The following is a 24,812-nucleotide window of genomic DNA, read 5'->3' on the forward strand; positions in this document are numbered from 1 at the left end:
TGCTTGATGGAGCTTGATGGACAAGTTCAAAGTTGACACCGTTTTGAACAATTGGTAGCAAGCTCTTCCCAGTCATTAATGTCGATGCTGCTGTTTTTTAAGGAGAGTTTTAGATGTCTTTGAAGACTTTTCTTTGTCCTCCCCGGAACACTGGCTATTGGAGAGTTGAGAAAACGGGACCTGTCATTGGAGATGCTTTTTAGCTATTCTGCCAAAGTGCCCAGTCCATCAAAGTTGGTTTTGCAGGAGTTTTGCCTGAATGGTTGTGAAGCTGGCCTTAGGAAGTACAATAGCATTTGTTTGATGGCCCTCCCATTGAATCTGGAGGATGTGGCGGAGGCAATGCTGATGGACTACCTCTGTGTCGTTGACATACAGTCCAGTTCTCACCGCAGTACAGGGGAGGTGGTGGCGTGCTTATATTGTCATTGGACTTGCAATACAGAGACCCAGGGTAATAGTCTGGGAAGCCAGGTTCGAATCCCACCACAGCAGATGGTGAAATTTGAATTCAATAAAAGTCTGGAATTAGGAGTCTAACGATGACCATGAAATCATTGTTGATTGTTGTAAAAACCCATCTGGTTCACTCGTGCCCTTCAGAAGATCTGCCATCCTTACTTGGTCTGGCCTATATGTGACTCAAGGTCCACAGCAACGTGGTTCATTGTTAAATGCACCCTGAAATGGCCTAGCAAGTCACTCAGTTGTATCCCAACCAGGGGGACCACCCGGCATCGACCTAGGGACCGGAAATGACAATGGAAAACTCAGCGCTGTCGAACCTGCCAAGTTCTTCTTGCTAATAGCTGGAGGCTTGTCTCATGGACTAGTTAAGCAACAGCGACATAGTCATATTCACAGAATCATTCCTTACAGACAATGCCCCAGAAATCACCATCACCATACCTGGGTATGTCCTGCCCCCCTGACATGACAGACTCTCCAGAGGTGTTGCCCTGAGGGTTCTCAACATTGACTCTGGACTCCATGAAGTCTCATGGCATCAGGCCAAACATGAGCATGATGACCACGTACCGTCCCCCCTCAGCTGATGAATCAGTGCTCCACCGTGTTGAACACCACTTGGAGGACTAGGTGGCTAGGGCACAGAATGTACTCTAGGTGGGGGATTTCAATGTCCATTACCAAGGATGGCTTGGTAGCACCGCTGACCAAGCTGGCCGAGTCCTAAAGGACATAGCTGCTAGATTGGGTCTGTGGCAGGTGGCAAGGGGACCAACAAGAGGGAAAAAAAATACTTGACCTCATCCTCACCAACCTGCCTGCTGCAGATGCACCTTGTTGTATGGCAACACCACCATGTTAAATGGGATAGATCTTGAACTGATCTAGCAACTCAAGACTGGGAATCCATGGGGAGCTATGAGCCATTGGCAGCAGCAAAGTTGTACTCAGTCTCAATCTGTAACCACATGGCTCAGCATATCCCCCACTCTACCATTGCCACCAAGCCTGGTTCAATGAAGAGTGCAGGAGGGTGTCAGGAGCAGCACCAGGCATACCTAAAAATGAGGTGTCAACCTGTTGGAGCGACAACAGAGGGCTACTTGCATTCCAAGCAGCATAAGCAACAAGTGATAGACAGAGCTAAGCGATTCCACAACCAATGGATCAGATCTAACTCTGCAGTCCTGCCACATCCAGTTGAGAATGGTGGTGGACAATTAAACAACTCACTGGAGGAGGACGCTCCACTAACGTCCCCATCCTCAATGATGGAGGAGCTCAGCACATCAGTGCAAAAGATAAGGCTGAAGCATTTGCAACAATCTGCAGCCAGAAGTGCCGAGTGGATGATCCATCTTGGTTTCCTCAGGAGGTCCCCCGCATCACAGGTGCCAATCTTCAGCCAAATCAATTCACTCCATGTGAAATTGGGAAACAGCTGAAGGTACTGGATACTACAAAGGCTATGGGCCCTGATAATATTCTGGGAATAGCACTGAAGACTTGTGCTCCAGAACTTGCTACGCTCCTAGCCAAGCTGTTCCAGTGCAGCTACAACACTGGCATCCACTAGGAAATGTGGAAAATTGCCCAGGTATGTCCTGTAATCAAAAAGCAGGACAAATCCAACCTGGCTAATCACCGCCCCATCAGTCTACTCTCCATCATCAGTAAAGTAACAGAAGGGGTCATCAACAGTGCCATCAAGTGGCACTTGCTTAGCAATAGCCTACTCACTGGTGCTCAGTTTGGGTTCCGCCAGGGCCACTCAACTCAATTCCTGATCAAAGCCTTGGTTTAAATGTGGACAAAAGACCTGAACTCCCGAGGTGAGAGTGACTGTCCTTGACATCAAGGCCACATTTAACTAAGTGTGGCATCAAGGAGCCCTAGTACAACTGGAGTCAATGCGAATCAGGGGGAAAACTCTCCACTGGATGGAGTCATACCTAGCACAAAGGAAGCTGGCTGTGGTTATTGAAGGTCAGTCATCTTGGTTCCAGGGCATCGCTACAGGAGTTCCTTAGGGTGGAGTCCTAAGCTCAACCATCTTCAGCTGCTTCATTAGAAGTGGGGATGTTTGCTGATGCTTGCACAATGTTCAGCACTGTTCATGGCTACTCAGATACTGAAACAGTTCATGTCCAAATACAGCAAGACCTGGACAATATCCAGGCTTTGGCTGACAAATGATAAGTAACATTTGTGTCACACAAGTGCCCGATAATGACCATCTCCAACAAGAGAGAATCAAACCATTGCCCCTTGACATTCAGTGGCATTAGCATTGCTGAATCCTTCACTATCAACATCCTGGGGGTTACCATTGACCAGCAACTGAACTGGACTAGCCACATAAATACTGTGGCTACAGGAGCAGGTCAGAGGCTAGGAATCCTGCAGTGAGTAACTCGCCTCCTGATTTCTCAAAGCCTGTCCACCATCTGCAAGGCACAGGTCAGGAGTGTGATAGAATATTCTCCACTTGCCTGGATGAGTGCAGCACCAACAACACTCAAGAAGCTTGACACATCCAGGACTAAGCAGCCTGCTTGAGTGGCATCCCACCGACAAACATTCACTCCCTCCGCCATAGACACACACAGTGGCAGCAGTGTGTTCCATCTACAAGATGCACTGCAGGAACTTGCCAAGCCTCCTTAGACAGCACCTTCCAAACCCAGGACACTACCATCTAGTAGGACAATGGCTACAGACACATGGGAACACCACCACCTGGAAGTGCCCCTCCAAGCCACTCACCATTCTGACTTGGAAATATATCGCTGTTCCTTCACTGTCGCTGGGGCAAAATCCTGGAACTCCCTTCCTAACAGCACTGTGGGTGTACTACACCACATGGACTGCTGCAATTGAAGAAGGCAGCTCGCCTTCACACTGTTCAAGGGCAAATTAGGGATGGGCAATAAATGCTGGTGTAGTCAGCAATGCCCACATCCTGTAAATGAATAAAAAAAAGTGTGGTGATGACAGCTGCTCCGTGTGCTAGGACTTTTGTTTATTTGCGGAGGTCTTTTTTTGTCAAACTCTCGCTGCTGTAGATTGCAGAAAGCTGAGCTGGTGCAGCCAATTCGGTGTTGGATCTCCTTGTCAATGGTTGATTTTTGAGAGGGGTGGCTGCCTAGGTATGGGAAGTGCTCAATTTACTCCAGAGTGTCTCCTTCACCATTAATTGACGTGGAGTATTTGGCTGACCAGTTATGGGTTGGTATGAGTTTTGATTTAGCAACATTCAAGGACAGGCCGAGTTTCATGTCTGCAGAATTGTAGAGATTGGGATTGGCTTGCAAATCTGGTGTAGAGTTGGCAGTGACACTACAGTGATCTGCAAACTGTAGACCATGTATGTCCAAGGTGGTCAGCTTAGTTTTGGCATGGAGGTGACTGAGGTTAAAGAATTTTCCCTCCAGGAGGTATTTAATACTGACACCAGAGGGCACTTGATCTTTGATGAAGTGAATCGCCACTGTCAAGTAGATTGTAAATAGCATGGGGGCTATCACAGAGCCTTGCTTGACCCCGATCCAGATTTTGAAGGTGCCTGTTTCAGAACTCCCACTCGACAGTTGTGTCATATGATCCTGAAGCAGTTGTAGGTTTGTGATGAAGTTTATAGGACATCCAAATCTTTGGAGCACAATCCCTAGAATCGTGTGATTTATTGAGTCAAGTACTTTGGTCAGGTTAATGAATGCAATGCAGAGTTCCTAATGGTGTTCTCAATGTTTTGCTTGGTTTTGTCTGGGAGGTCTGAATCCACACTGTCTCTGGGAGAATTTCCTCAGCCACAGGATCTCGCTGATTCAGGGGAATGCATGTCAGGAAATTTCCTGCTATGGACAAGAAGGAAATACCTCAATAGTTTCTGTAGCATGACTTATTCCCCTTCTTGAACGTTGTTAAATTGTTGCATTCTAGAAGTCAGGTAGAAGTTATTTTTTTCCAAGCTCGTAGGATGAGTGCATGGCATCTTAATATGAGCAAAATCCCACCAGCTTTGAAGACCTCATCTGGAATATTATTGGGGCTACAGGCTTTATTGTTTTTCATCCGATTGTTTGTTGCAGTTCCCCTAATGATGCTGGTTCTCCCATGGATTCTACCACAGGGTACTGGGGGAAGGCATGGAGAGAATCAGCTGCCATTGTGGATTCATGGTTAGGAATTGTTGAAAATGTTCTTTTCAGCGTTGACAGATGTAATTGTCATCCTTTGTGAAGAGAAACACCATCCAGCGAGCAAAATGGATTTTGTCCATTTGACCATGGCCTGTAGATTGCCCTGGTGGCTTCAAAAAAAGCTTTACATGTCATAATAGTCGGTGCATTGTTGGATCTCTTGAGCTTTCTTTTACCATCACCTTTCCTTTATTTTCCAGATTTGTCATTGTGTGTCAGCCTTGAGCTGTTGGAATGCTGCCTTCTTGACTTGCAACTTTGAATTGTTCTGTCAAGCAATGAAGGCTGCTCACATTTGTTCTAGGAGGTCACATATTTCAGCATCATTTTCATCGAACCAGGCCTGGTGATGACAATGCTCGAACAGTCTAGTGCAAATAACTTTATTTTATCCCACTGTTCTGGAATTCTTCCTCTTGGACTTTTGGGCCTTGCAATGTCTTGGTGCTAGATGGATGTTCATCACCAATTGAACAATTTAAGATCAGTTGAGTAGGCATCAGTCCACGGCATGGATCAAGTGATACAGACATCACTTAGATCTTTGACCTGAGCAATTATATAATCCAGGAGGCGCCAGTGCTTTGAGCTAGGATGCCTCCATGTGGTTTTGTATTTGTCCTTCTGGTGGAAGAGGGTGTATATTATAATGAGGTTAAGCTGAGCATACTTTGTCAGTAGGAGAATTCCATTTGCATTGGCTTTTCTTACTCTGTTTTTCCCAATGGTTCCACTCTGGGCATCGGATTCATGACCAAACCTGGCACTTGGGTTCCCCAGAAGGATGATCTTTTCTTCTTTCTTTTTTAGGGATGGTAGTGAGGACTTCATCAAGGTCAGAATAGAACTTTTTCTTAACACCCTCACTGAAGTCAAGGGCCTGGGCATAAATGCTGATGGCACATTGGTTACAGCTGAGCTGTGGATGAAGTGTCATGAGTCTTTCATTTACACAACTGGGGAGTTCTGGTAGTGTATCCAAGATCCTATTCCGGATGGCGAAACCAACTCCGTGGACACAAGGGTTGCTATCAGCCTTTCCTTTCCAGTAGAAAGTGCTTGTTCTTCAGCTGCCCCTCCAGAGGAAGGTGCGTCTCACCGAGGGCGGTGATGTCAATTTAGAACCTAACTTACATGATATGATTGTAGTTCTTCTTTCCAGATGGTCACTCTTGAGTTTACCCATTAGTGTTCTAACATTACAAGTAGCAAAATTTAAAGTTTTTTTCTTTCTTTGACCACAAATATGGTGACACCGCAGGGTGTGGTTCCCCAGCCAGGAGAAAGTGGATCAGCCTATTTTTGGGGCACCTTTTCTAGCCCCGTCCATGCTCCATTTGAGTGAGTAGAGGGCACCCTGAAGAAGACTGCTCAGTCACTGATGCTGCTGCCCAAAGACTCCCCTGTCCTAACATAAATGTCCAACGACCTTCCATGTATCTGTTGCCTGTGTGCAGATTCTTTACTAGGGACTCCCAGGTTCATAGCCTTGACCCCGTCGCCAATTCTGTATCATCACAGGGCTTGGCAAATGCACCCTGGTAGAAGCCTGGTTTCTATTGTGGGAGGAAATCAATTTACTAATATTTAACCCGTGTAGGATACAGGGCAACATGGGGAATGCTTTGAACATGCATTTATTGCAGCACACAAGTTGCATGCATAAGTTTATATAGTTTAGCAAAGTCTAAATATGCTCTTAATATGAACATGATTTGCATAGATGTGTATATCTTTATTGGAGCCTGGAGTAATTCCTCGTAATGTCACCGGGCCAGGTATGTTCTGGAGTTTTGCATTGTTATAAAACTGATAATGATGAATGAGGTTTCCATTACATTGTGATTTTGGTTTTTGTGGAAACAGCAAACTAACCTGTTCCAGCATTCTAGACCTAACACTTCAGTTATGTCAGTTTTTATGTGAACTTGTTTTTCAGCAGAAATATGTACGTATTGGGGATTTAAACTGTTCAGAAGTGTGCAGTTAGTATAAACATATGTACAGTACGAGTTTAACTGGTATTTACATGGTTCATTAACTTGTAGTTTCTGACCACTTCTTTTGTAATGCATTGTATAACAGAAATGGAACTGAAATAACAAACCTTTTTGTCAATGATGGACCATACTACATAGCAGCAGGAGTAGCCCAGTCAGCCACTCGAGCCTGTTTTGCTATTCAGTTAGATCATGGATAGATTATGTACCTCAACTCCACTTACCAACCTTTGATCATATCGCTTGATACTCTTATCTAATAAAAAATCTACCAATTCCAGCCTCAAATTTCAGTTGACCCAGCTACCACAGCCTTTTAGGGGAGAGAATTTCACATTTCCATTACCCTTTGTCATGGAAAAATTGCTCTAGGTTTCACTTCGAAACACTAATGCTCTAATTTTAAAATTGCAAAATCATAGAATCATAGCAGGATTAAGGAACAGAGGGAGGCCATTTAGCCTGTTGTGTCCATGCTGGCTCACTGCAAGCCAACTCAGCTCATCACACTCCCACATCCTTTCTCCATAGGCCTGCAAAATTTCTCTCTTCAGATAATGATCCAATTCCCTTTTGGAAGTCACCATTGAATCTGTCTGCATCATACAGAGTGCATTCCCGGTTGCTTGCTGCATAAGAAAAAATAGTTTCCTCATGTCGCCATTAGTTGCTTTAAATTAGTGCCCTCCTGGTTCTTGATCCATCTGTCAGTGGGAGCAGTTTCTCTCTATCTACACTGTCTGGATCCCTCGTGATTTTGAACTCCTTTTTCAAATCTTCTCTCAACATTCTCTTCACAACCCTTTTCTCCAATTTATCCATGTAACTGAAGTTCCTTGTCTTTGGAACTGTTCTCATAAATCTTTTCTGCACCCTTTCTAAAGCCTTTACAACCTTCCTAAAGCGTGGTGCCCAGAATTGGACACCGTCCTCCACTTGAGACCGATTCAGTGTTTTATAAAGGTTCACCATAACTTCCTTAATTTAGTACTTTATACCTCTATTTATAAAACCCAGGATCCTACATGCCTTTTTAGCCACTTTCTCAGCCTGTCCTGCAACCTTCAATGATTTATGCACGGAAATCCCCCAGGTCTCTCTGTGCCTGCACTGCCTTTAGAATTGTACCCTTTATTTTGTGTTGCCTCTTGTACTTTCTCCCAAAATATGTCACTTCACACTTCCCTGCATTAAATTTCATCTGTTACCTGTCCACACATTTCACCAGCCTGTCTATGCCTTCTAGAAGTCTATCATCATTCTCCTCATGGTTCGCAATACTTCCAAGATTTGTGTCATCTTCAAATTTTGAAATTATGCCCTGCACATCTAGGTTTCATCTGAAAAACAACCATTCACTACCACCCTCTTGTTTCCTGTCACTCAACCAACGTTGTATCCTTGCTGCCTCTGTCCCTTTTATTCCATGGGCTTCAACTTTGCTGGCAAGTCTATTATGTGGTACTTTATCAAATGCCTTTTAGATGTCCATATACACTGTATCAACTGCATTACCCTCATCAACTCTTTGTTATCTCATGAAAAACTTAATCAATTTAGATAAACATGATTTTTCTTTAACAAATTGCTGACTTTACTTATAATTAATCTACAGTTGTCCAAATGACTGTTAATATTGTCATGAATTATTATTTCTAAAATCTTTCCCATAGCTGGTTAACTGACCATTAGTTGCTGGGTTCATCCATATACTTTTTTTGAACAAAGATGCAACATTCCTAATTGGTTTTGATGCTAATGAGGGACCAAAAGCACCAAAACTAAATATGGCCGTCTGTAACTGCAGTTCTGTCTGGATGAAATTAAGGCCATATTTGCTGCCATACTCATTGAAATTGAAACAAAGAATGTACTCGCTGTACCTGAAGTACATGTCCTAACTGGAGGCACTTTGTAAAATGCCTATGCATGAAACTTCTCATGTGTTGGTAGAATGGTCCATGCATGAATGACTTGCCACTGAGTGATGCCTGATGTCACTGTCACTGGGTGAATTACATAATGCAGAGGGCCCAGTGCTGTTCAGCACCACATACTGAGCTCTGATTTAAGATTGATCACAATATTTTGTGTCAAATTGCAGTATATTGTTAAGGGTTTATAAATTGGATACTTAAATTTCATCCAAATGGCTAATTTATTTTTGTGATAGATTGCACGTACGTAAGAACATAATCACTCAGTTGTGAGGGTAGGCCAGCTGGCCCACTGAAGCGTCTCCCTCTTGTACATAATTTGGTATTATAGTAGTATAACATTCTTTCCTAGCCGAAATTTTCAGAGTACCTTATATTGACCATGGAAATCACAGAAGAAACCCATTGCTTGTAATCTCTATTTAAACTTGCAGGCAGAAAAGAAATCAGCTCCTTGATTGTGCAGTGCAAATCATGATTTGCGCTACAAGCGTATGTAGAGATACCATAACTGAATTTGGATGTGTAGTTTTATGACATGATTATACATTGAAGGGTGTATGGTTTAGTGGCGTCCTTTACATTGTGGTGTGTGCAGTGATTTCATAAGTGACCTGGAGTGGGAGAAATATAGGATTTAAAAAAAATTAAATTGTGTAGAATTGCAGTAATTTGGGGCTGATAGTCATTCTTTAAATCCACGTTGAATTTCTTTTCCCAGTGCCTTGATGTAATTGACAAGTCTTCAACAATGAGGTCGGTTGAAAGGTAGTTTTATTTCACTGGGTTTTGAAGTTGCTTTTCACCCAGTCTCAAATTTCCTTGTACATTTTCCTCCAGAATCGTGCCTAAACCTAAATTTTTCCAAAAAGATAAAACTTTGAAGTTTGGTTATCCCTGAAAATAGTTGCACTATTTAACTGAACATCATTTCCATTTAATTTGTGAATGCTGAGGCATAGTGCATTCCATTATTTTGTTATTTTTGTTGTAATTCATTTCTTGGAATGGGGTCATAATTATGGTAACCATCTTACAAAATTACCCCATGTGGAAATACTGTTGACAATTGTATGGGTAGTATAGTAAATGCCACCATTTATGTTGCTGATTGACAAATTGAGAAGAATTGGCTTATATGTAAGCACTTTAAACCTGAGTGAGAAAGCTGTGAACATCAGCACCACTCATGATTTGAGCAAAAATTATAGACAGATACTTCATTGTAGTACTGGGGAAATGCTACACTGTCAGTGGTGCAGCCTTTGGATGTGACATTAAACTGATGCTTTGACTGCCTCTTCTGGTGCTTCATAAACATTAAAGATCTGTAACAATGGAAGAAGAGCAGGAATCCCTCCCAGTCTCTTCCCTCTACCGATATCAACAAAAATGTCATTTGTAACGTTGCTATATGAAAAATAACTTATGTTCCCTATATAACAGCAATGACACACACAATGTAGCCCCTGTTACGCAGGTGGTGGAGGGAGTTAATGTTTAAGGTGATGGATGAGGTGCCAATAAAATGCACTGCTTTTTCCTGGATGTTGTTGCAATTCTTAAGTGTTTTTGGAGTTGTACTCATCCAGGCAAGAAGAAAGTATTCTATCACAATCCAGACTTGTGGCTTATAAGTGATGGAAAGACTTTGAGAATTCATGAGGTGAATTGCTTGCCACAAAATACCCAGCCTTTGACCTACCCTTGTAGCCACAGTATTCAAGTGACTGGTCCAGTTAAGTATCTTGTTAATGATAACCCTCCCAGAATGCTGATGATCCTACAATGTTAATGCCATTGAGTGTCAAGGGGAGATGTTTACAATCTGTTTGGCTGGAGATGGATATTGCCTGGTGATTGTATGGTATGAATCTAACTTGCTACTTTATCATCTTAAGCCTGGATATTGTCCAGGCCTTGTTACATCTGGACATGGACTGCTTCATTACCTGAGGAATTAAACACTCTGCAATCATCGATGAATATCCCTATTTCTGACCATACAATAGATGGATGATCATTGATGAATCAGCTGAAGCTGATTGGGCCTAGCACTGAAGAACTGTACCAATGTCCTGAGACTGAGATGATTGATCTCCAACAGCCACAACTGTGTTCCATTGTCCTACTTGTGACTCCAACCAGTGGGGCATTTTCCCTTGATTCCCACAACTTCGGATTTTCTAGGGCTCCTTGATGCCACACCTGGTCACATACTATCTTGATGTCAAGGGTAGTCGTTCTCAGTTCACCTCTTTGGAGTCAGCTCTTTTGTTCATATTTGGACCAAGGCTGTAATGACTCGTAGGACCGAGTGGTTCTGGCGAAACCCAAATTGAACATATGTGAACAGGTTACTACTGTGTAAATGTCACTTGATGGCACTGTCTATGACATCTTCCATCACTTTGCTGATGTTGAGAGTAGACTGGGGCTGTAATTCGCTTAATTGGACTTGCCCTACTTTTTATGGACAGGATGATAGGCAATTTTCCATTTTGTTAGTTAGGTTCCAGCATTGTAGCAGTACAGTTAGCTCTGAATCACACTTCTTCAGCACTACGGCCAGGATGTTGTTGGGGCCCCATAGTTTTTGCTCTGTACAATGTGCTTGGCCATTTCTTTATATCTTGTGGTGTAAAATCGAATTGGCTGAAAACAGGCACATGCAACAGTGCAGTGGAGACCTCTGGAGGAGGCCAAGATGGCTGAAAAAGGTTGTGAATGCTTTATCCATATCTTTGTACTCACATGCTGGGCCTCACCATCATTTGAGGATAGGGATGTTCATGGAACCTCCTCCTTTTCCCATTAGCTTAATTGTCCACCACCATTCATGACTGGATGTGACAGGATGCAGAGATTTGATTTGATCCGTTGGCTGTGTGATCACTTGGATCTGTTTAGCATGCATGTAGTCTTTTGTTGTAGCTTCACCAGGTTGGCACCCCTTTTTCATGTATGTCTGGTGCTGCTCCTGGTACACTCTTCTGCACTGTCGCCTGGCTTGATGGTAATGCGAGAGCAGGGGATACATCAGGCCACGAGGTTGTAGACTGTGAGAGTATACATTGATGCCAAATTCTGTGGTGTTAGAACCGTTCGGAATCAATTAGCACAGTATGAAGACAGGACTTAGTTTCTACAAAAAACGCTTGGAATCCTATAAGTACTGTCATGGACAGATGCACCTGCAACCGGTTGGTGAGGATGAGGTCAAATTGCTTTTTACCATCTTGTTGGCTCGTGCCATCTGCTGTATGCCCAGTCTCTGGTATTTCTGAGTAGTGGTGCTACCAAGTCACTCTTAAGGGCATTGATTCATCCAGAGTTTAATTTGTGTCACCTTGCAGAATACTGATGGATCAGCAGAGGGAGGGATGGGTGGTAGATGGTAAGCAGCCGATGTTTAACCTGGTGCCATGAGACTCCCTGGGGTCCAGAGTCAATGTTGAATATTCCTGCAGTGCTGTCACCTCTGGTATATATGTCCTGCCGATGGGAGAGGACATTGGGGATAGTGATGGGGGATTCTTACATGTTGGCTGATAGGTATGATTCTGTGAGTATGACTTAGGCTGTTGTTGCTTAGCTAGCCCTTGGAACAGTTCTCCCAATTCAGATACAAGGTGGGATTTGAGCTCTTGTCGCTGGATTGATAGTCCAGGCCTCTGGATTACTAGTCCAGTAATGTAGCCAGCATGTTACTGTACCTCCATTGCATTGTGATGGGCTACGGGTTGGTGGGACTGCAGGTTTCTTGGAGGAGAATCTTGGGGCAGTGTTAAGGCAATGGCCAGATTGGAAAACTTCATTGGTTTTAGTATGTCAACACTGAAAAGTAAAAGAAGGACGATACAACTCTTTCTGTTAATTTCCAGTTTGAGTTATATGACATGTTGCTTCAGTAAATCTATTATTGTACAGTGATGGGCGATCCAATTTTGTAGAATAGCTGCTACAAGAATGACCAGAGTAAATGTCAGATACTACATTGTAGGTTTCTTGTTAACTATTAGGAATGCCATTGAGAATCCAGTAGGACATAGAATATCATTCACATCCTTTGTGTGATATTCTAAGGTGAGAATTGCTTCCATCTGACTTGACACCTTTATCGAAGAAGGTATTTAACTGGTCAAAGTAAAACCATGTTCTTTTGGTTGCTCAGATATCAAATCCAAGGTTCTCTGACTGAGCTTGTTTGTTTCATAGTAATTTGGAGACTTTTATTCAGACTGCCAGTTGCATCAATGTCTATATAATCCTTTGTGAATTGTGAGGAGGATGCAGAGAGCCTTCAAGGGGATTTAGACAGGCTAAGTGAAGGGGAAAGAACATGGCAGATGGAATATAATGTGGAGAAATGTGAAGTCATCCACTTTGGTAGGAAGGACAGAAATGCAGAGTGTTTCTTAGATGGTGAGAGGTTGGGAAGTATTGATGTCCAAAGAGACCTGGTTATCCTTGTTCATAAGTCATTGAAAGCTAACATGCAGATACAGCAAGCAATTAGGAAAGCAAATGGTGTGTTCGCCTTTATTGCAAGAAGATTGAGTATAGGAGTAAAGAAGTCTTGTTGCATTTCTCTAGAGCCTTGGTGAGACTGCACCTAGTGTATTATGTGCAGTTTTGGTCTCCTTACCCAAGGATGGATAAACCTGCTATCGAGGAGATGCACTGAAGGTTCACCAGACTGATTCCTGGGATGGCAGGATTCATACGGACTCGAAACGTTAACTCTGTTTCTCCACAGATGCTGTTAGACCTGCGGAGTTTTTCCAGCATTTTCCGTGGGTTTGTTATATAAGTTTTAAACATTGGTAAATAATTTCCACTCAAATTCACTAGTGGCAATTGTGCCAGACACTGGGGTGGAGCCAGTTAACTGAAGTTCCTTTAGCATATTTTCTTTGCATGATTTGCATAACAGCACTATATGCTTAATTTATTTCAATCCTAATTGCCAATAATCTAAAACCAACATGATTTCAAGTGAAAACAGAAAATACTGGAAATACTCAGCATGTCTGGCAGCATCAGTGGAGAGAAACAGAATTAATGTTTCAGGTCGATAACCTTTCATATTTAAATATCTAACAGGATTTACAATACAATCTGATAAAGTGTTTTAATAAATGCTGATGATGTTCTCCCACATTGTTAAATCTGCAATGTGTAAAACAAATCCAACTGTAAATATATGTGCATGATACTTTGGAATTGAGGCTACCTGTTGCAAATGGAATAATTTTAACCACTCTGCATGAATATGTTACAATAGTGGGAGCCACAGCACAAAAGAGCAACATGTATGACTGGACATTCCAGAAACTGTAACAGTTGTGTGTAGGATAGCAAACCTGTTGAAGGCTTCCCAGCTACAAAACTGGCGTGGAGGGGGAAAGAAGATACTGGAGATGGAAATGAGAAAAAACTCAAATTGCTTCAAGGATCAGCAGTTTTTAGAGGTAAAGTGAATTTTCATTGTATTTTCATCATGGTAGCTTCTTCATTGCAGCCAGTTGCAAAATTTGTGTGAAAAACTAACTTGAAAAAAAGTTCATATTTTGCTCAGTGAGGCATTGTTGACAGTGCTATAACTTCAGTTAATACTGGAATGATGTGTTAACAATAAAAGTCATACTCTTCTGGAATGTACAAAATATCACTGAGATTCATCATCACTTTGTTCTCTTTACAGATCTATAAAATACTGACAAGACGAACTTGCGGAGCATGCATTACTCAAAGGAATCTTAAAGTTGATCTTGGGCCTGGGGGCATCTCAGATGTAAGAAATCTGGATGCTGGTTCCAGACCTACATGGAGGTGAAAGATTTGCTGGTTTTATCAGCGTGCTGGTGAGCGGACATTCAAAGTCTAGAAAGTTGTGAAATGTGGTTCTGGAGTAGGATGGAGCAGGTCAGTTGGAGAAAACGGAAGAAGTTGCTCTCAGAATGGTGGAGGAGGAAAAATCGTGAGGGAATATCATCAAGAGAATGCAACAAGGTTGGATTGGCCATATGCTAAGACATGAGAACTTGCTGAAGGAGATGATTGAAGGAAGATTAGAAGGGTGTAGACCAGGAGGAAGAAAGAGAATAATGATGTTAGATAATTTTAAATTGAAAGTGGGAGGCTTCTACGAGCAACTGAAGAGGAAAGCGCAAGACCGTGAGGTATGGAGAAATGAGCAGAGGACCTTGCTTTCAGCAGATCACTATTATAACTATGAGCTAAAGGCCGGAAAATTAACCTGCTCCTTTAATAATGTTTAGAGCATTGCGCAAGGTCACTATTCAGTAAGTTATTAGACTGCAAACTGATATGAAAGTTATTCATGGGTCAAGTGAGCTCATTTCTTCAGCAAGCTCAAAGATTGCATTGGAGATGTTGAAGGAGCAAGGCCTGTTTTGTGAGGCTGATGTCCGCTGAGGTGTGTTGTTATAAGACATGGTGACAAATGTAACTTTGTCCTTTTGCTTGACATCACAACATGAAATCCATATGCTGCTGACCCGACTGGCTTCATTCGTACCTAAGGGTTTAACATGTTTATGTTTTTATTGTTCTCAAAGATGGTAACTGACTCAAGATTGGATTCAGCAAGCTTGGAAGATGGTGATTTATCTGTGGATATAAAAATGAACTTTGTTTCTTTAATTCCTTTGGATTACAGATGAATTGGAAATGTCAAAGAATTATTTCCATAGTCAGAGGCCAGTAATACTTGGAATTTTGTCAAGCAAAGGAATATCAACATAGTGACTTTTTCATGTGCTTTATGATTATATGGTTGGGAAATGGATTGAGAAAAGTGTGCATGACGTAGACTGCATGGAACAGTTGTTTTCATACTTAGACAGCTGTGACAGGAGGTGCTGTCTCCCTCATTAAAATGTTTAAAATCTTTATCATTTATCACTATGGTCACTTTGTTTTGAGGTGTTTTGTGACTTCTTTGTTTTGCTATAGCATGTTTGTTGTTGCAATAGCTTTTCATTATTGCTACCTGTTTAAGTTATTAGTTATGGCTCAAGGCAACCCTAGTTCCTGGTAGATTAGACATTTTGCTTTCTTTATGGTGTAGGGTCTCTATGACTCGGATAAATATTATTTTTGCCAAAGAGATACACTTATACTTTTAAGGAATTATTAATCATCTTTGGTGTTTCTCACGGAGAAGAATTTTTTGGTCTCCACACAACTGTGTTTGAAATCATTCTTTGTTGTCTTTCATTTTCTGTGGACCTTTTCTCTGTGATTTCCACTTTTTTTTTGTCTCCATATGGCTCTGACCTTGCTTTCCTCTTTCTGATAATTGGTGTCTTAATCTCTAACCATCACATAGGTTTTTTCCGTATGTTTCCTGTGCCTCTGTCTCAGGTGTTTCTGTACATTGAATTTTTCGAAGAGGTGACCAGGTGTGTTGGTGAGGGCAATGCATTTGACGTAGTCTATTTGGACTTCAGCAAGGTTTTTGATAAGGTCCTGCATGTGAGATCGATAACAAAGGTAAGAGCCCATGGGATCCAGGGCAATTTGGCAAATTGGATCCAGAATTGGCTGAGTGGCAGGAAGCAGAGGGTGATGGTCGAGGGGTGTTTTTGTGACTGGATGCCTGTGTCCAGTGGGGTTCCACAGGGATCGGTGTTGGGTCCCTTGCTGTTTGTGGTATATATAAACGATTTAGACTTTAATGTAGGATGGTTGATCAGTAAGTTCGCGGATGACACGAAAATTGGTGGGGTGGTAAATAGTGAGGAGGATAGCCTTAGATTACAGGAGGGTATAGACAGGCTGATCAGTGGCAAATGGAATTTAATCTGGATAAATGTGAGGTGATGCACTTGGGCAGGACAAACAAGGCATGGGAATACACGATGAATGGTAGGACCCTGGGAAGTACTGAGGATCAGAGGGACCTTGGTGTGCATGTCCACCGGTCCCTTAGGGTAGCGGGACAGGTAGATAAGGTGGTTAAGAAGGCATATGGGATACTTGACTGTATTAGCCAAGGCATAGAATATAAGACCAGGTAGGCTATGCTGGAACTGTATAAAATGCTGGTTAGGCCACAGGTAGAGTATTGCGTGCAGTTCTGGAATCTGCATTATAGGAAGGATGTGATTGCACTAGAGAGAGTGCAGTGGAGATTTACCAGGATATTGCTTGAGCTGGAGAGTTTTTAGTTATGAGGAGAGATTGGATAGACAGGGGCTATTTTCCCTGGAGCAGAGGAGATTGAGAGGGGACATGATTGAGGTATAAAATTATGAGGGACATAGGGTAGACAGGAAGGGACCTTTCCCCTTGGTGGCGGGATCAATAACCGGGGGCATAGATTTAAGGTAAGGGGCAGGAGGTTTAGAGGGGATGTGAGGAAGAATTGTTTCACCCAGAGGGTGGTGGGAATCTGGAACTCACTGCCTGAAAGGGTGGTAAAAGCAGAAACCCTCTTAACATTTAAGAAGTATTTGGATGTGCACTTGCGATGCCTTGGCATACAAGGCTATGGGCCCAGTGCTGGAAAATGGGATTGGAATAGTTAAGTACTTGTTTGATTGGCGCAGACTCAATGGGCCGAAGAGCCTTTTTCTATGCTGTAGACCTCTATGATTCTATGACTCTCCCATTCTTGTCTAGAGACTTGAAGGGAAACTTAGTGTTACAACTCCGTAATAGCTGCAATTTTACCTCCTTTGTTTTTGAGACCATAGCTCTTCCTTTTGGCATTATACATTTCTGAAACTGCCTTCTGAATATTCTGAACATCACAAAGATTTTTTGTTCCAGGATATCATTGCTACGTGGCATCTCCTGATTGATCCGCTTTTAAAAAAATACACATTCTCGTTCTTTTGGGACTGTTGGTTGTCACTCTTTATTGTACAGTGTCATATTCATCAGTTTGGTTCATGAATTTCATTTTTGCTTTGATATATTCTCTAAATAAAGATATTCCTCTGCTATCTTAACTGAAATTGCTACCTTAACATGTGGAACAGGCCCGAAGGGCTGAGTGGCCTCCCCTGCTCCTAATTCATATGCTTCTGTGAAGTGTAGGAAGTTTGGGCTTTTGTATGTAGTAAGATTTAGGCCTGTACCCACTAGGAACTGGGTCGAAACTGCACAACTCATTTTTTTGTGTGTGTTGGGGTGGTGGGGAGATGGGGTGGAATTAACGCTTTTGATGCTGAACTTTAGGCAATGGATGAGTACATGAAGGATGTATAATTTCCTGTCCATTAATTTTGCTAGGTAGAAAATTGTGTGGATGTGTTAACTTCTGCTCTTAAATTCCCTGTTACATTCTACTGGTTCATGAAGCTTAGCCCTGGGAGTACTATTTCATAAAATCTAATCCTACGTATACAGATATTTAAGTGCAGATTCTGGAAGCTGAAGAGGTGGAAAGACAGTGTTGTATTGCACTGCACCTCCTCGCACCACTTTTTTAAAAAAAAACACAGCTCTGTCATATCCTAGGCAATTACAGCTGTGTAATCCAGCCTATTTACTTTGATAGATGGATTCCACCCCAACAGTTTGGAAGTCACAATTTATAGTTTTATTTATTTAATGCCACTGAAACTCCATGATGTTTGGGATATGTCTGAATAGGCCACTTTTGTGAACACCACTTTTTAGTGCCTGTAGGGGCAGGCTGAACTCACTGGCTCCCCTTACTGGCCAGAAAAAATGTGGTCTTTGAACACTGGGACAGCATTTATATCTATTTCCGTGTTGCTGCTATGGGGGTGACAGGGATTGATTTTTTTTTTAGGGGCCATTGGAAATAGCCCCAATTTAATTGACTTTACATTACTGCTGTTGGACTTTCTGTTGGCATCACCACTGTATGACAAAGGAAATGTAATATGTATTGATGCCTAAAAAGCAACAAGTCTCTTCATTTCCATTTTTAAATGTTGAGTGTATTTAAATATCATAAGCATTTTCAATATTTTTACATTTTGTAGTTCCCTGTGAAGTTGTGCTCTGTCCTTTATGCCTCCTTTTTCTAGACTTATATGGCCAGAATGTTATTTGACCAATATTAGCATTGTTTTGCTCAGCTTATAGTCCATAATTCTCTCACAGCTCTTCTGTAAATAAAATAGGCAAAATGGAAGCAGGAGTTTTGTATATCAGGAATCTCTTGTGGAACCCTGTATTGTTTACTAAAATACCATGTCATGGAACGGTTAGGTGTGGCCATAAACTTGTGATCCCCCTCTGCTCTCAGCCTGTCTGTTTTGAATGGGGAATGTCTTAAGTGGCAAAGTATGAAAACCTGAGTCAGACAGTTTCACTGCTTGCTACCTTCATAGCAGCAAGTTACGCTGAAGAGGTGCTGGAGCCCTGAGAATTAGTTTGTTTGGTCTTTTGCAACACCAGGACCGATTGGAAATCCCGTGATATGGGGGAATAGCTTGAGACTGCAACCTACAATTTAGTGCTGCTAAGCTTTTGTACACTAACTGCCTAGGGAGAGCAAAAATATTTGATAATGGTGTGGAGAATTTGGTATTTAGATAGCATTCAAAAACCACTTCATAACAACTCAAACTTGATTGCAATAAAAGTGCACATTTCAGAACACTGGCTGGTGAATGAGTTGAAGCTCTCAATTTGGTACAGGCAAATAGATAGGCCAGATGATTCCCTGTTTTGTACCTTGTAATAATTTGGGGCAATCTGTTACATACTTACTGCAGGGGATGTTTAATTGAACACAAACGAGAAAACAATTTATAGGGTGGGTGGGAAGGCCTTAGTAAGAGAATGTTCACTTTGGTAAAACAAAACTAAGTTTCTTAGATTTAATGCAGGGGACATCTTAGTAATAATTTAACTTTTTTGGAGTAATTATATAAAGGACAAATCCAAATGTTGCCTTTAGTTGACATTGAATTTGTGCAGCAGCAATTCCATAAATGCAGTATCTATGGTTCCTGTTTCCAGCAACCCTGTAAGTAACAGTGCTTTTCAGTGATAGCAAGTAATGCTAAGTATGGCTTTAACCAAAGGAGTATAAATTCTCTCTCTGTGCCCCTCCGCCCCTTCCACAATATACCGCCTTCTCTGATTTAAATCAGTGATTTAAATCCAGTATTTGGGATTCTTAACTTGGGGATACTAAATGAATAGAACGTATATTTGAAATCGATTTATTGTTCAAGATTTACCAATGTAATTTTGTTACATACTTTGAATGAAAAATTACACCAAATAATGTCTTATTTTTATGTTAAATTTTGCCCCAAAACAAGCGACGAGTAAACTTTCAGTAATTGTTTTTTGTTCTTTCATAAAGCTTCGCGAAGCTGCAATAGAGTAGGAATAATGCCAAGTAGGTAACTTGGGTGTTCTGCAAATTGCTATTTGAAGTTTACAATGCATTATTTCTCAAAAGAAGAAACTCTCATATTGGCAAAGTTGAAATAATGTCATCAGAGTAGCCTGTCTAAAAGTGCTATGTGCCTTTTTTTGAACCATCAGTTACTGGTTGGCAGTAATGTGAACAAATGAATATTCTGAAGATTTATCAATAACTACTTGACTCAAATGTGCATATAATTATATGCACACAGACATAATCTAGAGAACAATATATTTTTAATGACCTATCATTTTGATCAATATTTTTCAGGTTAGCCCAATTACCTGCCAGTATAAAAATATAGTACATTGAAAATTCATAGTTAATATTCAGATTGGAATCTCAGACATCAGTGACATTGTGCATGGCTAAATTAGAAATATTTTCAAACAAATAGGAAGACGATTTCAGTTTTTCCATTTTTCTTTCGTTGCCGTGAATGACTATGGATATTGTCTGATAATTATAGTTACATTTAACAGTACACAATTTTTTCTCTCTTCATATTTTTACACAAAAGCAAATAACGTGCATTTATGTGGTAACTTTCATATCCTTTTACTCACTGTCTCTTGCATCCTAGAGTCCTTGTTCTCCTCTCTCAGTTAACATTTTGGAGCTCCTGGACTTCTGTGCTAAATCAACTTTTGAAATGCTGCAGGTAAAAGCTATTTATTACCCTACCACCAGCAGAGTGACACGTAGGAGCAGGAACTGACCTGCATAACAAATGTGTCCTCACACCTCTCCCTGCGCAGCCCCAACCCAACACCCCTCCGCCCCCCCCCCCCCCTTCCCCCCAGCTATTGGTCACTATCCACTATGTGCTGTGGTCCAGTAGAAGTCTGTCCTGGCCCATATTTTCCATGAACCCAGGGAATACTAGGCAATTTGTACAGCCATCACCTTGAACAGAAAGTTTTCAAAAGAATTAAGAAAAATAAAGCTGATTTCCCTCCTAATTCAAAGAACTGTTTCCAATTTAATTTATTTTAATTCAGGTAGTTAATCTAGTACAGTCATCTAGTATGGTGCACTCCAAATTGTGTATTTTCATTTTTCTCTTTTGAAGAACACCTGAGAAAATATTGAGTGACAGATATTGAGAACCAATGATTGATCTCATCATTTTGCAGGGCTGGGACTTCCTGTTACCTTGATCAGAGTAGTTAGCACAACTTAGCTATTGTTAAAATTAAAATCCTGGGCTTTTGCTTTTCCTTTCTTTAATTATTTATCTCCTGTATGGCTGTTTATTTTAAAGTGTGCTGTGAATAATGGAATTGTTCAAACAAAAATGCATACAGTTATCAGAAACTGCTTTAAAATAGTATATGTACAGGCCAGCTAATGCCTGCTAATGAGTTGGGAGTTGTTTCTTGTTATGTTTGCAGTAATGACATCCCAGTCATGAATTCTTCAGTGTGAATGCCTTCTATCAGTGACACAAAGCACACTAGCAGTTACTGTCTGTACTGCCAACTGTTGTAGGATACAAAACCTGACATAAAATTGATTGAAACCACCCATGAAGTTTGCACTAAAAAATGGCATCTCTTAAGTCATTACCTAATTATGAGTTCAGCTATTTTTTCCCAAACTCTCAGTTTTGTCACCTGTACGTCTTTGTTAATATATTGCTGTCAGCCATGGCTCAGTTGGTAGCATGCCACTGAGTCAGAATGTTATGGGTTCAAGTCCCACTCAGGATCAACACAAATCTAGGCTGATGCTCCAGTGCAGTACTGATGGAAGTGCTACATTGTCAAATGTGCCATCGTTCGAATAGGACGTTAAACCGAGGCCCCATCTGCCTGCTCGGGGAGGGAGGGAGGGGGGGTGAGGGGGGGTGCACGGGATGTACAAACTCCCATTGCATTATTTTTAGGAAGAGTAAAGTATTATAATCACTCCCTAACTATATATTATTTTTTGTGTGTAGATTTGCTACATCATTATCTTCAGCTACACCACCTTAAGACCATGATATAGCCACAGTGCAGATAACATCTAACCAAAATTTTTCAGTCAAGTTTTTAATAACCTGCTTCAATTACATTGATAACCAAGTGAAGGTGGCACTCAGTAGAGTGCATATATCTGCCATGCTGTGTTAATGTTAGTACAATTACACAGCTTTTCCTTTAGGTTTTTTTCAGTCTGGTTGATGTTCTGTAACTACAAAGCTGAGGAAAAGAAATCTTTTTAAGAACTTTCGTCTCACTGTGAGTGCTTCAGGCCAATCCTCAACCAACAACCTGTGCTGAACACTCTGCATACACTTTAACAGATGTGGTAAAAAGCAGCTGAGACTGAGAACATTTAAAGGCGGTTCAGTATATAATGTAACATTAACTGGATCACTTATTATTAAATTATTGTGGGATTAGTGTCTGACACTATTGTGAATTGATGAGACTACTCTAGGAGTAAACTCTTTAGATAGGTGACAAGTTAAAAACATTGGTTATCCAGTTTTCCGATTAGGCTGGAATTTATGTTTTCCCTCATGGGTAGCATGGTTGAGTTGATCTCTCTCGTGGGACAGCAGTGATAGCTTCTGGATTATCAAATTGATAATTCCCTTTAAGGATAATCTGTCCCCTTGGATCCTTGGTTCAAGCTTATTCCACCATACATGCGTATCTTCCAAGTTGACTCCAAACTTCTTCGATTTCAGACACTTGTACTGTTAAGCAACACTCTCTGCTTGTGATGCAGCTATACATTTGACTTATTCTCTCTATCTTTGGAAATATGTCTTACTTTTAAAAGCACCCTTAAGGGTTACAACAGAAGAAGTCTTGAAACTACAAGCAAAAACTACATCTAATGAAGATAAGGCGAAGGAAATCTGGAAAGCACTTCTTAATATATTTAAAATTTAAGGAAAAAAATCCCTTCCACACAAATGACCAATCTAATAAACTATTTTGCATGTCTTTTAATGGATCCGTATTTCCTATTCCTGCAATGCTTTTCGTGTCTTCCACTGAGGAGACACAAAATAATTTTCAAAGCCTCTGTCATATTTTCATTTCCCATTATTAATTCCCCAGTCTCACTCTCTAAGGGACCAATGCCCACTTCAGCTACTCTGAATGGACAAGCTTGTATTTTTGGTGGACCTAAATTCATTTTGTCATTTTTTAGAATTTTACTTTTGAGAATGCACAGAGGGAGAGGGATTTGTTATGATGTTGCCTTCTTTCCTTCTAATAAATAAATATTACCTGAGTCAACTCTAACATTAAAAAGCTTCATCAGGTTTTAATGAAACTTCAAAAAATCTTAACCAGTGTTAGGTTCATTTTGAAAGCAGCTGTACTAGGAGCTTGTTGATGTTGGCCCATGTCTCTAAGTGTTTTTTAATTGAGTAATAACTTGAAAAATAGGCACTTCTTTGGACCGTTTTCTCATTAGTTCCTTGATTGCTCTTGATATAAAATGAATTTCGGAAATGTAATTATGTAGCCATAAATACAAACCTAATATTTTAATTTCAACGTGTAAAGTGACTTCCTGCATTTGTTGCTGAATTTATTTGTAAATTCGGTCTAGTGTCAAGATTTCCATTTACGTTAACTAGATAAATGTTAGACTACATGTGTGCTATACAGCACATACATAAATACAGTTGATGTATTTTTTGCTGATACAAATGTCAACATATTTGCACCAGTGGGGGAAAAATGAAATTTGTCACCAGCTTTCAATTCATACTTTTATGAACCCGTCCATTTTCAATGAGCAGTCGTGTTAGATGTTTCAGGAGGTATTTCATAACTCTGTCAACAAAGATATATTCCACTGAGAAAGAAAGACCATGAGAAGGCTGCACCATCTGAGACTAACTGAAGAAGTTAAGGGTGGCATCAAATTGAAAGAAAAGGTGTAGCATGCTGTGAAGAGATAGGCTAGAAGATTGGGCAAGTTTTAGAAACCAGCAAAGCATCAATTTAAAAAAAAGGGGGAAAAATTGGAATATGAGAGCGAGCTAGCAAGAAATATAAAAACATATAATGAAAAGGAAAAGAGTAGCTGAAGTGGGCATTGGTCCCTTAGAGAGTGAGACTGGGGAATTAATAATGGGAAATGAAAATATGACAGAGGCTTTGAAAATTATTTTGTGTCTCCTCAGTGGAAGACACGAAAAGCATTGCAGGAATAGGAAATACTGATGCAAAAGGGAGGAAGGAACTGAAAATAATCATCAGCACAAGAGGAAAAGTAATGGGAATATGAAAGATTTGAGGCTGACAAGTCTCTTTGACCTGATGGCCTGCATCCTAGGGTCTTAAAAGAAGTCGCTGCAGAGATAGTGGAGGTATTGGTTATTACCTTTCAAAATTCCTTAGATTCTGGAAATGTCCCAGCCATTGGAAAACCCCAAATGTTCAAGAAAGGAAGGAGATGGACAGTAGGAAACTATAGGCCAGTTAGCCTAACACCATTGGGAAAATGTTAGAATCCCTTTTTAAAGAGGTAGTCAGGCAGAGACAATATGGTTTAGAGAAAGAGAAATTGTGCTTCACAAATTTATTAGAGTTTTTTGAAGATGTAACAAGCAGTGTGGATAAAGGAGACCAGTGGATGTGGTGTATATGGATTTCCAAAATTCATTTGATAAGGTACCACATAAAAGGCTACTACACAAGAGTTTATTGTACTGGAGGTAATATATAAGCGTGGATTGACTACCTAACAGCAAGCAGAGAGCCGGGTTAAATGGCTCATTTTCAGGATGACAAACTGTAATTAGTGGATCGCCACAGGATCAGTGCTGGGGCCTCAACTATTTACGATCTATGTT

The 24,812-nt window shown here is 40.9% G+C and overlaps 1 protein-coding gene across 10 annotated transcripts in view; it reads left to right on the plus strand.

Moving 5' to 3' along the window:
• The window catches only part of LOC121290509 (HMG box transcription factor BBX), a 204,268-nt gene that overhangs the window by 10,748 nt on the left and 168,708 nt on the right, over positions 1 to 24,812 (plus strand). For 2 of the 10 annotated variants that reach the window (XM_041210947.1, XM_041210949.1), the window contains 2 exons: positions 13,895 to 14,081; positions 14,315 to 14,792. The exons of the other annotated variants lie outside the window; for them this stretch is intronic. The gene's annotated coding sequence lies outside the window, so the exon portion shown is untranslated. The remainder of the gene's footprint in view (positions 1 to 13,894; positions 14,082 to 14,314; positions 14,793 to 24,812) is intronic. 10 annotated transcript variants of the gene reach the window in all.

The sequence above is a fragment of the Carcharodon carcharias genome, chromosome 18 (assembly GCF_017639515.1).
Source record: "Carcharodon carcharias isolate sCarCar2 chromosome 18, sCarCar2.pri, whole genome shotgun sequence".
Taxonomy (NCBI): domain Eukaryota; kingdom Metazoa; phylum Chordata; class Chondrichthyes; order Lamniformes; family Lamnidae; genus Carcharodon; species Carcharodon carcharias.